Raw genomic sequence first — 13,833 nt, 5'->3', positions numbered from 1 at the left:
AAAGATTTCTCTTCCAGGGTCCAGTCAGCCACGCCCCCCAAAATTTACATAATCTCACTCTTAATTTTTGGTAAAAATTGAGAGGTCTGGTGAGGATTAATATTTTGGCCGGTAAAAAATATGCCTGGCCAGTTGATTTTTACATCTACCGGCCAACTTTGCCGGTGAATCAGGAAGTTAATTTCGGACACTGGATGTAAGAATGTAACAAATCGAAACCGTCACATCAAAACCTCAGAAATGACTAAGAAACATCACAGTAGGTTCTGTTGGTGCATTTATTTAAACAATACACAAATAGACGCTAAAAATAAATTCAAAAAGTTCACTTATCAATCAATCAATTCAATCAATCAATTTTATTAGTCAACTGCAATTTGCATTACAATCGAAATTTCAGTTCCAGTACAACCGTCCATCACATACACTTAACAAACATTTTGGGGGAACGATTGACTGAGGCCTTGCGTTGCCAGGAACACACACAGTCGGCCGCTGCTACATGAGCGCTAGCCGTGAGGTGCGTTCCCCAAACTGCCCCAGACCCCGCTTTACACGGGGTCCCTAGGCGCTGCCTTGAGATCTGTTGAAAAAAGATTTACACTGGGCGAGTGGAGGAGAGAAAAAAGACAGGTGCTGCACAATTTGTGTTTCCACACAAAATGTGAAGCATCCGACAAAAAAACCTCATTTGCACAAAAAGCACAATCAATGACGAGACACATATATGCAGAAGGTAAACATTTGAGTTCTGGTCGGGTAAGTCATCTGTATTTGTGAGCATATGTGTGTCTGGGTGCATGTTGTGTGGAAATCTGTATGTCCATGAAGGCCGTCCTCCGGCAGGCAAGTGTCCTTGGTGGAAAGTCTTATCACTCTGCCGCTCCGGCTTGACTCCTCCACAGATGTCCGCAGGAATGTGGGGTAGCAGGGAATTTGTGCGATGTCGCCATAACAACCAGGGAGAATTTGATAGCGGGGAGTCCGATTTGAAGAAAACAGAATTTGTTATGAGAACAAGCTGACACCAACTTTTCTGTCAGCCTTAGAGTCTTTTCGCCGCTGGCTCCAGGATCCAATATTCCAATAATCCAATCGATGGGCTAGTAACGTTCACACTTCCAGGTTTTATCCCATCTCACCTCTGTACCACAACCGCGGTCAGCTTATCAAGCCGTCCGTTTTGTTCATTCAACGACCTCGTGATCGCGTCGACTGCCACTGGCAGTCTCATCAGGGCCATATTTACCGCCAGCAGCTTTTGAAGGTGTTGATACATTAAATATCCTCCAAAGCCAAAAATGAGGAATCCAAGTATCATAAATCCGAATAAGTAGACATCTTCGACGTCCTCAACAGAAAGAATTGAGAGGCACACCGTGGACCATTTCTGCCACGGGTCCAAGATGTATCCCGCAAAAAAAGTTCCGTCGGGACAGGCACGCTCCCCGGTCAACTTATGTTGATCACTTCTCCTGTGTCTGGGCTTGAAGGACCTTCGGGACCCAGGAATTGACTGGGAGAGTGCTGTGCTCCAAGAAGACAACAGTGCAGTTGTGGTTCCTGAGGTTGAGTGCCCATTGGATGAAGACACCCTTGCAGAACTTCAGAGAACCATCAATCCTCTAGATCCTTCTGAAGAACATGGCTGAGACTTGTACATTGAATACAAAACATGGTGTCAAAACATCAACATTTGAGTATTAGACTTTTTACATAAATCTGGACAGTTTAAATAACACCTGCCAGTTTCATCAGTTCAGAACATCAAACAGGTTCTCCACACAGAAATTTACGCATTTTAATGTTATTTTAAGCTTTGTTTCCTGAGAGACAGAAAAATTGATAAGTTGCTAAGAAATAAACTGGACTGCAAATAATTTTGAAACTTCTATGTGATGTGTTTTCTTCAGTATTTCTATTTTCATTGCAATTAAACTTCCATCAAGTTAATTTTATTTTAACTTTATATTTATTTTAACTTATGAAATGGGCTAAATCAGCTGGGTGGGTTGATTAGTTCCCCCAGTGTTAACTGCCTTTAAAAAGATATATAAATGTTAAACTCTATGGAATCCACCACCATGCTGAACAGCTTCTGTCATGATCCTTTGAAACTCAGAGTAAGTTTTCAAATGTCGTACTGGAAATGTGACAGTACACGTACATGCACTCACTACTGGATAGCAAATGGAGTGATCCCCTAAACGCTCCCTGCACTCGTGGTCAAACCTGAATGTTATCTTAAAATCTTGCTTTTCACTTGGAAGAATGGGAGTGAGGGCTTGCCCTGTCATCCACTGAAGCACATGCTGGACTGCAAGACATTCTGACACTTCACCTGACGCACCTGCCGTGTCCCTTTCTATGAACAAAATGCATTTTGAAAACAATTTATTAAAAGCAATTCAATGCTTATATCTAAAAGAAATAAATCTAATGACTTCTCTGCATTTAACTCACTATAACAGCAAATAATTTAACAAATACTTTATAAATTTATTATTGAGTATGGTACCTGATATCTCAAGCTCCTCCAAGAAATCTTGCAGGAAGTTTATAATATTCCTCTCAGCTCTTTCTTTGGATGTCCCCTTTTCACTGTATTGTGGCTGGCAATTCATCATGATGAAGTCAGCATCTGGCTAATGAGAAAATGTATATTTGCAAAAGTTTTGTAAGACATGCAATCTATAAAAAAACACACAATACAAAACGCACCACAGATATAATTGGGATGAGCAAAGCAAGTTATTTAAAATAAAAGTTACTTTGGTGATTGTCCCCGGAACAAACGGGGGTCGACAAGCCTCAGCATTTACATTCATCTGGTTGACCAGACCATAGAGTTTCAGGCCCTTCCTGAGTTGTTGCAGCATTGGAATTAGTCTCGTGGTGGAATGCAAAATAATAGCACTGTGGGAGGAAAAAGTTCTAAATTAACTGAAATTATAAAGTTTTTCAAACAAAATTGAATACTTTTCTTACCGAATTATCAGTTCTTTGTTGTCCATCTTGATCTGGGTGGTGTATCCACAGTTTACAAAGTCCTCCGCCAACAACATTAAAGACTCTGCATCTGCTGCATTTTCAACCTAATAGTAATATAAATATTCTCTGAATCTGTGGGTTGAATACTTTTGAGATGAACTGTATGTCTCACTATAACAGTCTTACCCTGCTGATTAGTAGGGCAGAGTCCAAATCTGTTACATCCTCTTTATTCAGAGAGCCTAAGTCCACTTCTCCACTGCAGAAAAAGTTGTAGCACCAGTCTTTAAAAAGCGCTGGAGCTGGGCCACCTTGGGCAAGGCTAACAGCAATGATTTCTCCAACAGTTCTGTAAAAAAACTAATTTAACTTCTGTTTGTATTTCTGCTCTTTCCCACTTTATTCTGTCTTCCAGTCTGCCCATCGTCCCATAATGTTTGCCATTTACCCTTAACTATGTTTTTGACCATACGTTTAATTTCTGCTTTGCTGTAGTTCACTTCAACATCTATATTAGAATGTCTAGCTGCTTGCTTAGCACTTTTACCTGCTAACTCATTTCCTATTAGTCCCATATGAGCTGGTACCCATACCAGAGTTATATTAATTCCTGACTTTATTAGATTATTTGCAGCTTGCAGTATATCATGGCCTGTAGTTGTTAGGATTTTTTGGATCTTTCCCAGGTTTTTTAATAGGGATAACTATAGATTCTTTCCATGCTCTTGGAATAATTCCCTCTGTCCATACCTTATTATATAGAGACAATAACACCTCCTTTCCGTTGTCAGTTAAGTTTTCCAATATAGCATAACAAATCCCATCCCCCCCGGTGAAGACTTAACTAACTTTCTCAGAGCATTATTGCAACTGCTTGAGATTTCTTAAAATTAATTAGGTTTTGGAAATTATTTGTTCTTTTCAAAACTCTGAACGCTTTGTTCCTATCTTTAATTGCTTTTTTGCATTCATTAGACCATCAAGGCACTATTTTATTTAACTTCTTGGGTTTAGCTTTAGGAATGGCTAAACTTGAAGCACTAACATCTTTGCATAAACTTTCTATATCTTTATTCATATCTACTACTGACAGCATTTCATCACTAAACTCCCCTCAACAATCAGGCCCACCTGTTAGGCATTAATTAGTCAGAACTCACTCCACCTGCCAGCCTCCCTACAAAAGCCTCCCTCAGTCATTTCTTCCCCACCGGTTCGTCATCAGACTCGACATATGTCAGCCTTGTTTAGTCCCTGTTTGGTCGCTGGATCTCCTGCTACCACTGTGCTTCAAGTAAGGCCTCTACTAGCTGCTGGATTTCCTGCTGCCCCAATGTTCCAAGTTTGCTCTCTGCTTTGTTGCCTCCTGCTACTCCCTGTACTCCAGCAGCCCTGCTTTTCCAAGAACTGTCTCGCTCTGCATCTCTGGATCGACAGCAGCCCTTGCATCTTAAGAATTTTCTCCGATCCTCCAGCTCCTGCTCCTATCTGCACCTCCAGCTTCCTCTAGTCCTCCTGGCCCCGCACTCAGTATTCACCTGCTCCAGCCCGATAAATGACTCTGGTCTCCTCCTGTCACATCATCTCACTTCAATAAATTTGCAGAAGAACTAGCTCCTTGTGTGTGTGTTTGGGTTCTCCTCAACAAATCGTGACAAAAAGCAGACAGTATAAATAAGAGTAAATGTCACTACATGTGACCTACCTGAAGTTTTCACTGTCAAGGTCCGTAAGTGAGAACTTGGGATTTTTACACTGCCTTTCAGGACCTTCAAAGAATCTTTCCTCAATGCCTGAAATCATATCTTTCAGCACAAAATCTCTTAATCATTTTGGGGTAAACAACTGCTATAGATATACACCCGTGACAATGTAACCTGTTAGAAACTCTTTCCTTAGTGCTCCTGTATCTATACCTGCCTCTCCAATATAGGCCACCTTGAGGACACTTGTAGGGAATGCAGTTTTTTTCCTCTGCCACTGGAGAATGCCCCTGTCTGGAAGGTCTTCTCTGGCCACACACAGTCTGAACTCCTTTGTAGTGTCAACCTGTTATTCGAGGAAGTGTAATACATCTTCCGTGCTTAATAAAGCAGATAGAAATGTATTAGTTAAAAAGTTACATATTCTTAAATACCAGCAATGTAAACAGCCTTCGTTTATCACACTTAATTTATGAAGAAATGGTAAACAGTAAGTATGATATGTGAATAGCGCCTTATATAGCATAAATTGATAAAGCACTTCACACTGCACAATCACTCTCTGACAAGCTACATTTTAACCACAGCAGACCTAGGGCAGACTGACAGAAACATGGCTTCCAGATAATGGGCACCACCAGGGAAAGTGGGCAAAGTGTCCGTGAGCAGCACACGACTAAGACAAACGGGGGGGGGGTTTCAAACCAGCACCCTGTCGGCAAGAAAATCTCCCTAACTGCTGCACGACTGTCATCCCTTGAAACAAAGCCCTTCAGTGAAAATTATAATGTGTGCATTTAAAACATTTAATTTCATGGAGGGAACTGTAAATGGTAACTGTTAATGTTGGTGAACATTTCACGATCAATAGGCATGAAAATATTGACTATAGATATTAAATACATACCTTCTTGGTTTGCATGAGGGAGTTTCAGGAGATGGACACGCACCATTGTCTTTTGTAGAAGCCGTAGTATCAAAGCTGTTCATAAAAAACACAATATAAAAAATAGATAAAACATGTATATGGAGAAAATTCTAATAAACACAAAGTAAATTACACGTCACCTATCTCCACACTGGCTAGCATGAAGTGTGATTTCTTCTTCAGGAAATTCTTCATTGCAAATTGGGCAAACCACCTGAACGTTTTAATGAAAATTGTAAAAATTAGAGAAACAGATTAATTTAGTTTGTGCAAAAACTTGCACTTTTGAAATAAAGTAATTTGTTTGGCTTGCCTTTGCCTTTTTCTCTGCAATGCATGAGTAAGAGTCCTGCAAAAAAACAAAAGCGCAACCATTAGATTTTGCAATATTGCTTCCAACATACAAAAGAAAAAAAGACCCTCACCTTATCCACGCTTCCATCAGAATCCCCCTTTCCTGTGCATGTCTTGATATGTAATGCAAGGACATGCAGAGGCATCACTTCATGACACTGGTAACAAGTCTTCTTTGGCATCTTTGAAAAATGTTCACAGTCAGAAGGCAGTGCACAGGTGTCTAGAGTCTCCTGAAGAGGTACTATGTAAATAGTTGCTTTCCCCCCTCCTGAAACAGCTTTCAACGCTCTGACAGAATAGCCCTCAGTTTCTGGTGGTATTACTGTGAGCTTTCTTCGACCACTGCCTCCTATTTAGAAAAAAAAACAAAACATAGCCACTAAAATCCTTTTGTAGCAATTAGAAATGTATTCAACATCCTCTGCAACCACTACTAATCATTGTAGTATAATACAGTACATCACATGTGTACTAACATTAATCATGAGACTATATACTGGATAACCAAAACTTGCCAAGTAACAACATCTCAAACCTAAGGCTTTGTGCAACAGCCATCCTCCAGAAAGACCTTCCATCTTTGGAAATGTTTCAGTCAGAAGTCTTGAAATCTTGATTCATGGAAATGCAAAATCAGAGAACATATACCATTAACAGCAGCAGCTCTATCAACTTTGATAACAACAAATGTTTGGAAGTCAACTCAAACATCCTAGTAATGGCCATGAAATTAATTGTCTTTTAACGTCTTGTAACATTCATATATAATGGACCAATTCTCTTTACTATATATATATATGCTTACGATTGGCAAAATTATCAGACAGCATGGGATTAATTTCCACTGTTATGCTGATGATACTCAGCTATATTTATCCATAAATCCTGATGAATCCAATCAATTACTTGGACTGCAGTCATGTCTTGATGACATCAAAAGCTGGATGACTTTAAATTTCCTGCACTTAAATTCTGACAAGACAGAAGTTGTAATTTTTGGACCAGAGTACTCAAAAAATAAACTTCTTAACCAATCACTTAATCTGGTTGGCATTAAATTGGCCTCTAGTAATAAAGTAAAAAATCTTGATGTTATTTTTGACCAAGACATGTCATTTAAATCCCATATTAAACAGGTTTCCAGAGTTTCCTTTTTTCACCTCCGGAATATCGGCAAAATTAGAAACATTCTGTCCAGGAGCGATGCTGGAAAAACTAGTCCATGCATTTGTTACTTCAAGGCTGGACTATTGTAATTCTTTACTATTAGGAAGTCCACAATATGCAGTTCAAAGTCTTCAGCTGATCCAAAATGCTGCAGCAAGAGTTCTGATGAAAATCAACCAGAGAGATCATATTTCTCCAATTTTAGCTTCCCTTCATTGGCTTCCTGTTAAATCAAGAATATAATTTAAAATTCTCCTTCTAACGTATAAAGCCTTTAATAATCAAGCTCCATCATATATCAGAGCTCTGATTACCCCATATGTTCCTAACAGAGCACTTCGCTCTCAGACTGCAGGTCTGCTGGTGGTTCCTAGAGTCTCTAAAAGTAGAATGGGAGGCAGATCCTTTAGCTATCAGGCTCCTCTCCTGTGGAACCAACTCCCAGTTTTGGTCCGTGAGGCAGACACCCTGTCTACTTTTAAGATTAATCTTAAATCTTTCCTTTTTGACAAAGCTTATAACTGTCATGGTCTTCAATTGTTTTGCCCACATGCGGATACGAGCGGGAGGCCAGGCACAAGTTTTAAGATGTTTTATTGAAGGAATCAATCGCTGGGATACAACGACAAGACGCCGAAGGAGAGGTCTGAGCGTCGAGCGGGAGGTACTGTGGGAAAGAAAAGAAAAATGACTACGATTGAACGAACCAAGGAAATACAAGAAATACAAGAACCTGCGCAGCTTACCACTCAGCTGGGCGGACCTGACCGGGAGGAAGTAGCGGCAAGAGGACCCTGTGATCCTACCCCCTGTTGGTGTAGTGGCTAGCGGCTGGAGAGTTTTTGGCGAGTTTTTGTGCTTCCAAGCACAAAAACTGTGACAAAAGAGAAGATCCAACATTAGTCAAAAATCGAAAGGCAAAGCTTACACGCTAGTGTTTCAGAGCTAGTTGGAGGCCACGTCATACCACGACTGGTTTAACATTCTGGCGTTTTCCATCTGTCGGTGCTCTGCTTAAGAAGCCGCTCCAAATGAGTCGCTGGTGTGGGGCACGCCCCTCGCCAGCTAGAACCACCTGTGGAGCAGAATAGGGCACAGATACACAGGGAACCCTGACAATAACTAGAGTGGCTCATGTTACCCTGAGCTACCTCTATAGTTATGCTGCTATAGGCTTAGGCTGCTGGAGGACATCAGTGTCTATTTCTATCACTCTACTGAATTCTACTGTTCTCCAGTTTTGCATTGCATTGCATTGAAATGACTGTTGTCATTTCAGCTTTTAACTTTATTTTCTCTCTCTTTTTTTAATCTATTCTATTCACTCCAATCTTTTCTGTAATACAGCAACTAAATTTGCAACAGTCAAATTCCCAAATGTTTTGCATGAACCTTTTCATTTTCATAAGCTTATTTATGAAAATATGTGTTGAAAACAATAATATCAACCGAGAGGATTAGACGATTTTTTATATAATTTCGGCAAAAACAAACAACTGGAATGGCAACAGTACCTCTGTGTGGTCTGCATCCTCCGGGAGGGTTACAGCTTTTTTCCCCAAACCAGCTTGAATGAGTTCAAGTTCCTCAGCTGGCAATGGTGTGTGAGGAGTATTTCTTGGTAGCAGATACAAATTTACTGTTGTGGTCTTTGTGGCTAACTGTAGTTGCTTGGTAGAAAGGAAACACCTCTTTTTACCACGACTGTTTGATTTAAAAAAAACCTGGAAACGATCTGTTGACCAAAACAGTGAAATAGAAAAAAAGAGCGATGCACAGTAATAACAACTCATGCTCTCTTCTATACCTTTTACACTTTTGGTAAATACTGTATATTAAATTTAAAACACACACATTTGTAGTAATACACAAATGATAAAAACATTGCTGAGAAACTATAACAGAAGAACAAGTGGAGACCTTGTCATCTCTTGCTGGACAGTTCGACTCTCAGGCTGTCTAGTCTCTGTTACTCTGGCACTTGGTGATGCAGATGAACCACTTGCAGCCAGGGAGTTCATCAGCAATGCTACCAGATTTCTGGCTGCTGACTCAATTGCACCTGTACCAGGACCCTAAATGAATTGATAAACAAATGTTTTTATTTTATTCTAATTCCAACAAATATTAAAGGTTAAAACAGTTAAATAATTGAGATAGGATTTCTTGAAAACTTACTATGGGTCAGCCATTATAGTTTATTAGTGAATTTAAGAACAGGCACTTCAATACTTAAAACATTTTCCTAAGGTTTTTTTTTATCGTTTCAGTTTTATATTTAATGAAGTTAATCAAGTATCTCTATCGATGACACATTGATATTAGTTTATGTTTTTTTGGTTAGAATCTCTGTGGCACCTTACTACAGTGGGAAGTAACTAGCAACATGCCAGCCCCACCAACACTAGTCTGATTAAAATAATTATCCATTGATCTTTAATTTATGGTTATTGTGATACACCATAAAGTGGGAGATTTTAATCATCTGTTTTTATATATATAGTTGAGAAAACCTGTGTGAGAATAAAAGCCACCATCTGAACTACGAGTATGGCAATGTATTATATACGTGAGCTTTTTTTGTTAAACTGAAATTGACCGAAATACTGTGTCAAATTTAAAAGGAAAAAAAAAAGGAACCAAAATGTAGACAGCGTTTCACCAGGGGCTCTAGAGTGATGAGCACCGCCTTGCGCGCCTCATACAGAGCTTGGGAAAGAAGACGGCGGTCGTTCTTTCATTAACTGAAAATATCTATGTTTACAGGTTAGTAAGGTGAAGCTGGTGAAAACTGTCTCCCCTAAAATGTAAAATAACAAGTTCATTGGGAACTGATGTCGCAATCACATGCTTAGACTCTCACGGAAAAGGAGTGAATTTCTATCATATTTGCCGTTAGCAACAGTTAGCTCCAACGTTTGGAGGGCAGCCATTTTAGAGGCTCCGTCCTGTATAAGCTCCGTTTCACCCCCCAACCTAACTGTATTAAGGTTATGGTGGAATCCTGACATCTGTGTGCTGTTATCTGTAAAAAAAAGAAAAGAAATGTGTTTGAGATACAGAAGTGCTAAGGTTATTTCTAGTTACTAGTAATTAGTTATAATTAGAGTTTAAAATATTCATGATGGATGTTGTGTTTTTTTCCCCTTATTGTGTAATTCTACTATACAGTTAGTCATGTAATGATTCAGCGCTGACGAGAGCTTAAAGTGGATTTGGTCATTCAAAGATGTCTATATTAGAATGTATAACCAATAACATGATTAAGTTTTTCAGAATTAATACAATTCAAGGGAAATTAGTAAATTTAATATTTCATTATACTTGAGAAATTGGTGTTTTAAGGTGAATCTGTGAGATTTGGATTTATGGTTGAATTGTTTTGATTTGGCTAGCTGATGATGCCACAGCTGGTGGGAGCTGTTTTTGTTTATTGAAGTGAAAAGTATCTGGTTGTCTTAGAGCAATGAAAAGACACTTGGACATGATGGCAAAAGAAAAGAGAAGAGAATGTTATTGTATAATTTCATGATTTTGTGAATTTGTAATAAAGATACAGAGCTTGGGAAAGAAGACAGTGGTCGTTCTTTCATTAACTGAAAATATCTATGTTTACAGTTTCAGGTTTTGCACTCCGAAAGAAAGAAGTGAAGACGTCATAAAAATATCATTTGTTGCAATGGTTTCAACCCAGTTGAGACATGTAACATTATGTATTTCAATCATTATTTTTACAACTGCAGTGTTAGGTTTATTTGGTTACTCAACTGATGTTACTTGTTCTAATATATATCCACGTCGTCAGGTTAGCTTAACATCCCGGGAGTAAGGCTATTTTTTATATTAACAATGTCCCTTCATGGAGATGCTACAAACAACACACTGAACACAAATGAAACAAATGGCTCACCAGAGACGGTTGTATAGGGTTTGTGTCTTCGTTCTCTGCCATTTTTGCTGTCTTGTGGATGTCCTTACAGAATTTCTTAAGTGTTTCTCTCAAAACCGGGGGTCAATTGTTACTCGAAAACCAGTAACAGTTCTTCTTCTTCTTCATCATCATCATCATCATCAAATTTTTTGGCGGTTGGCCAAACAATAGAGCATTACCGCCATAAACTGTTTTTTCTTCTTTTTTTTTCTTTTTTTTCATTTAACCGAATGTAGTATCTGAAACGAATGCTTTGATTGGATGAAAAAAAGCTGAGCGTGATTGGCTGGTGGTGTGGTTAATTTACATATATTTATGAAGTCGTGAGCGCAGAGATAGTTGAGCGAGCGGAGTCACAGCCGAGCGCGCACACTGGTGTTGAGCGCGGAGAGAGCATGTCGAGCGCGAGCAGAGACGGAGCCGAGCACGCGCAGAGATGGAAGTGAGTGCGAGGGCAGTGGATTGAGAGGAGTTTTTCAGAGTTAAGCGCGCGTGTGTTGTCTCACTGTGCGCTCGGAGTGGTTCCTGCGCGCTCAAACAGAAGGCACAAATATCGCTCCATACAACTGCAGTGCTTCTGAGGTTGTGAGAGTGGAGCAGCTGGCAGACCCATCACCACCTGACCTCACAAAGACCGAGTCTTGTGTCCTCTATCACCTGGCAGGATACATAGCGAAGAGGGTCATCAGCTTCTCGCTCTGTGAGGAATGCCAGTGTGCACTGGTTGAAAAAGTAACCAACACAACAAGTGAGAGAGCTGTTTTACTACAGTTAAAGGAATTTAAAAGGGGTGCATTATACCGGCCATCCGATGAGCTGTTCACTCTCCTGCAGCATGTGGAGCAGCTCTTCCGTTCCAAGATGAGTGATTCCCTTATGGAATCCTCCAACGTAGTGGAACAGCTGGAAAGAGAGGCCATGAGTCTGGACAGCAACCTTCCCTCATGCCATGAGCTGAAAAAAAATCCTTTCAACATACATCAGGCTGAGGTTAAGGATTCACTCAAAGTGCATCGGAGCTGAGAGGAAGGCAAACAGCCTTAATAAGGGGTACCCTGGCAGCAAGAGTCAGACCAAGAAGGCGATTTCCACACAGCAGACCTCCTCACCTAAGGTCATACCATCTAGGCCACTGCCGAACACCTTACTGGTTGCCATGGATGTACTCGGCTTCTCCATTCCCGGCACACCGTCCGCAGTCTCCACAGCCTCCAGTCTCCACAGCCTCCATTCTCCTCTTATTCCAGCAGTCGCCACCAGCAGCCACTACCTGCAGACACCACCAGCAGCCATGGCCAGCACCAGCCACCACCAGCTGCCAGCACCAGCAGAGGCCACCATTACCAGCAGCCGCCACCAGCAGCAGCCGCCACCATTACCAGCAGCAGCCGCCATCACCAACCTTCGCCAACATCAGCCAGCTCAAGCAGTCATCGCCTCCAGCAGCAGCCGCCTGCAGCAGCAGTGTTTGGGGAACAAATTAGTCACACTACTGTCTGAGTAATAAACATTTTAAAGCTTATTATGGCTTATGATAATTTTTTGTGTGGAATAATTTGTATTCCTACATGCAATCCAACTAAACAGCCCTTTCAAGGGTGTAATTAAAAAAACCTTATTTCTACTAGCATCAGATACACAGTACTCAGCTGACTGGCTAACACCGCCAGTTTCAGCAGATACAACCTAAAAAAACGTCCTAGTCAACCTTAATGATCCTAGTAATCTAACATCAATAACTTACTTAATAAAAGATGTTAGAGATTCACTAATGAACTTCGTAATTTCTGGTGTAGCGATACCTTCTTCACAGCTGGCAAAATCGAGATAACTAAGTAGCAGGCAATGACTGAAAATCGGTTGTCTACCAAGTTAAGAATATATATATATAAATTGCACTGTGCACATACAAATAAATATAAGCATATGCACCATAAAGGGCCTATTTATATAATATACAGAGTTGACAATTCAAAAGAGGTAGCTATTTAATCAGTTTACGCCTGGATATAACGTTAGTGCTACCTTTACAGAGGGCGTAGTCAAGCTAACAAACTAGCAGGCAATCGGTGGTCTACCAAGATAAAACATATATGGGTCATTCTACGAAACCGGTGCCTTTTGACTTTGACATTTTTTAAAAAAATCATGTAGGACAAGCCATATTTTAAGACATCCATATGATATAAGACATATATGACCTGCATAAAAACATATTTTCCCACCTCAGGCATAAATCCCTATTAATATTTTCCTTTTTATTGTGGCCCAGGTGTCTTTTTTTTTACCACCCTGTAACGGACAAGATGCGCTCCACATAATGCATAAATTGAATTCAGAACATTTCATGGTTTCCTGTCATGAAAATGTCCTTAATTTGGTATTAAAAGTTATAGTTTTGTTTTTAATGGGAGATTTGCAGAGTTTAGATTCTAATCTTCAAACTATGAATTCCACATGCTCATTGGTTCGTGTTTTGAATAATATTGGCTATTTTACTCCCTATTGTCAAATTAAAGTTACATGTGTAAATAGGCCCACTTCATCACACTATGATCAAACATTTATGTATGGGCTATTTCACTCCTTCTTTAGTATTTAAAAAAAAACACATGTTATGGGGTGGTAAGTTATGTTACAGGGTGGTAAATCCTGTTACGGGGTGGTTAATTTTGTTTGTTTCCATAATTTAACAATAATTTGATTAACTCATTGAGTGCCAAAAACATAATATTACGTTTTTCCTTCCCATGCGT

The 13,833-nt window shown here is 39.9% G+C and overlaps 1 long non-coding RNA gene across 1 annotated transcript; it reads right to left on the bottom strand.

The window, feature by feature from the left end:
- Positions 1-748: 748 nt before the first annotated feature.
- On the bottom strand, positions 749-3,324 carry LOC118562165. Its single transcript, XR_004930478.1, has 5 exons — positions 3,178-3,324; positions 2,989-3,095; positions 2,772-2,916; positions 2,519-2,645; positions 749-2,365 (listed from the first exon to the last, which is right to left on the bottom strand). It is a non-coding gene; the product is annotated as an uncharacterized LOC118562165 (long non-coding RNA).
- Positions 3,325-13,833: the final 10,509 nt, after the last annotated feature.

Source organism: Fundulus heteroclitus, unplaced genomic scaffold, assembly GCF_011125445.2.
Source record: "Fundulus heteroclitus isolate FHET01 unplaced genomic scaffold, MU-UCD_Fhet_4.1 scaffold_81, whole genome shotgun sequence".
Classification (NCBI taxonomy): domain Eukaryota; kingdom Metazoa; phylum Chordata; class Actinopteri; order Cyprinodontiformes; family Fundulidae; genus Fundulus; species Fundulus heteroclitus.
This window is presented reverse-complemented; position numbering and strand designations above follow the sequence as displayed.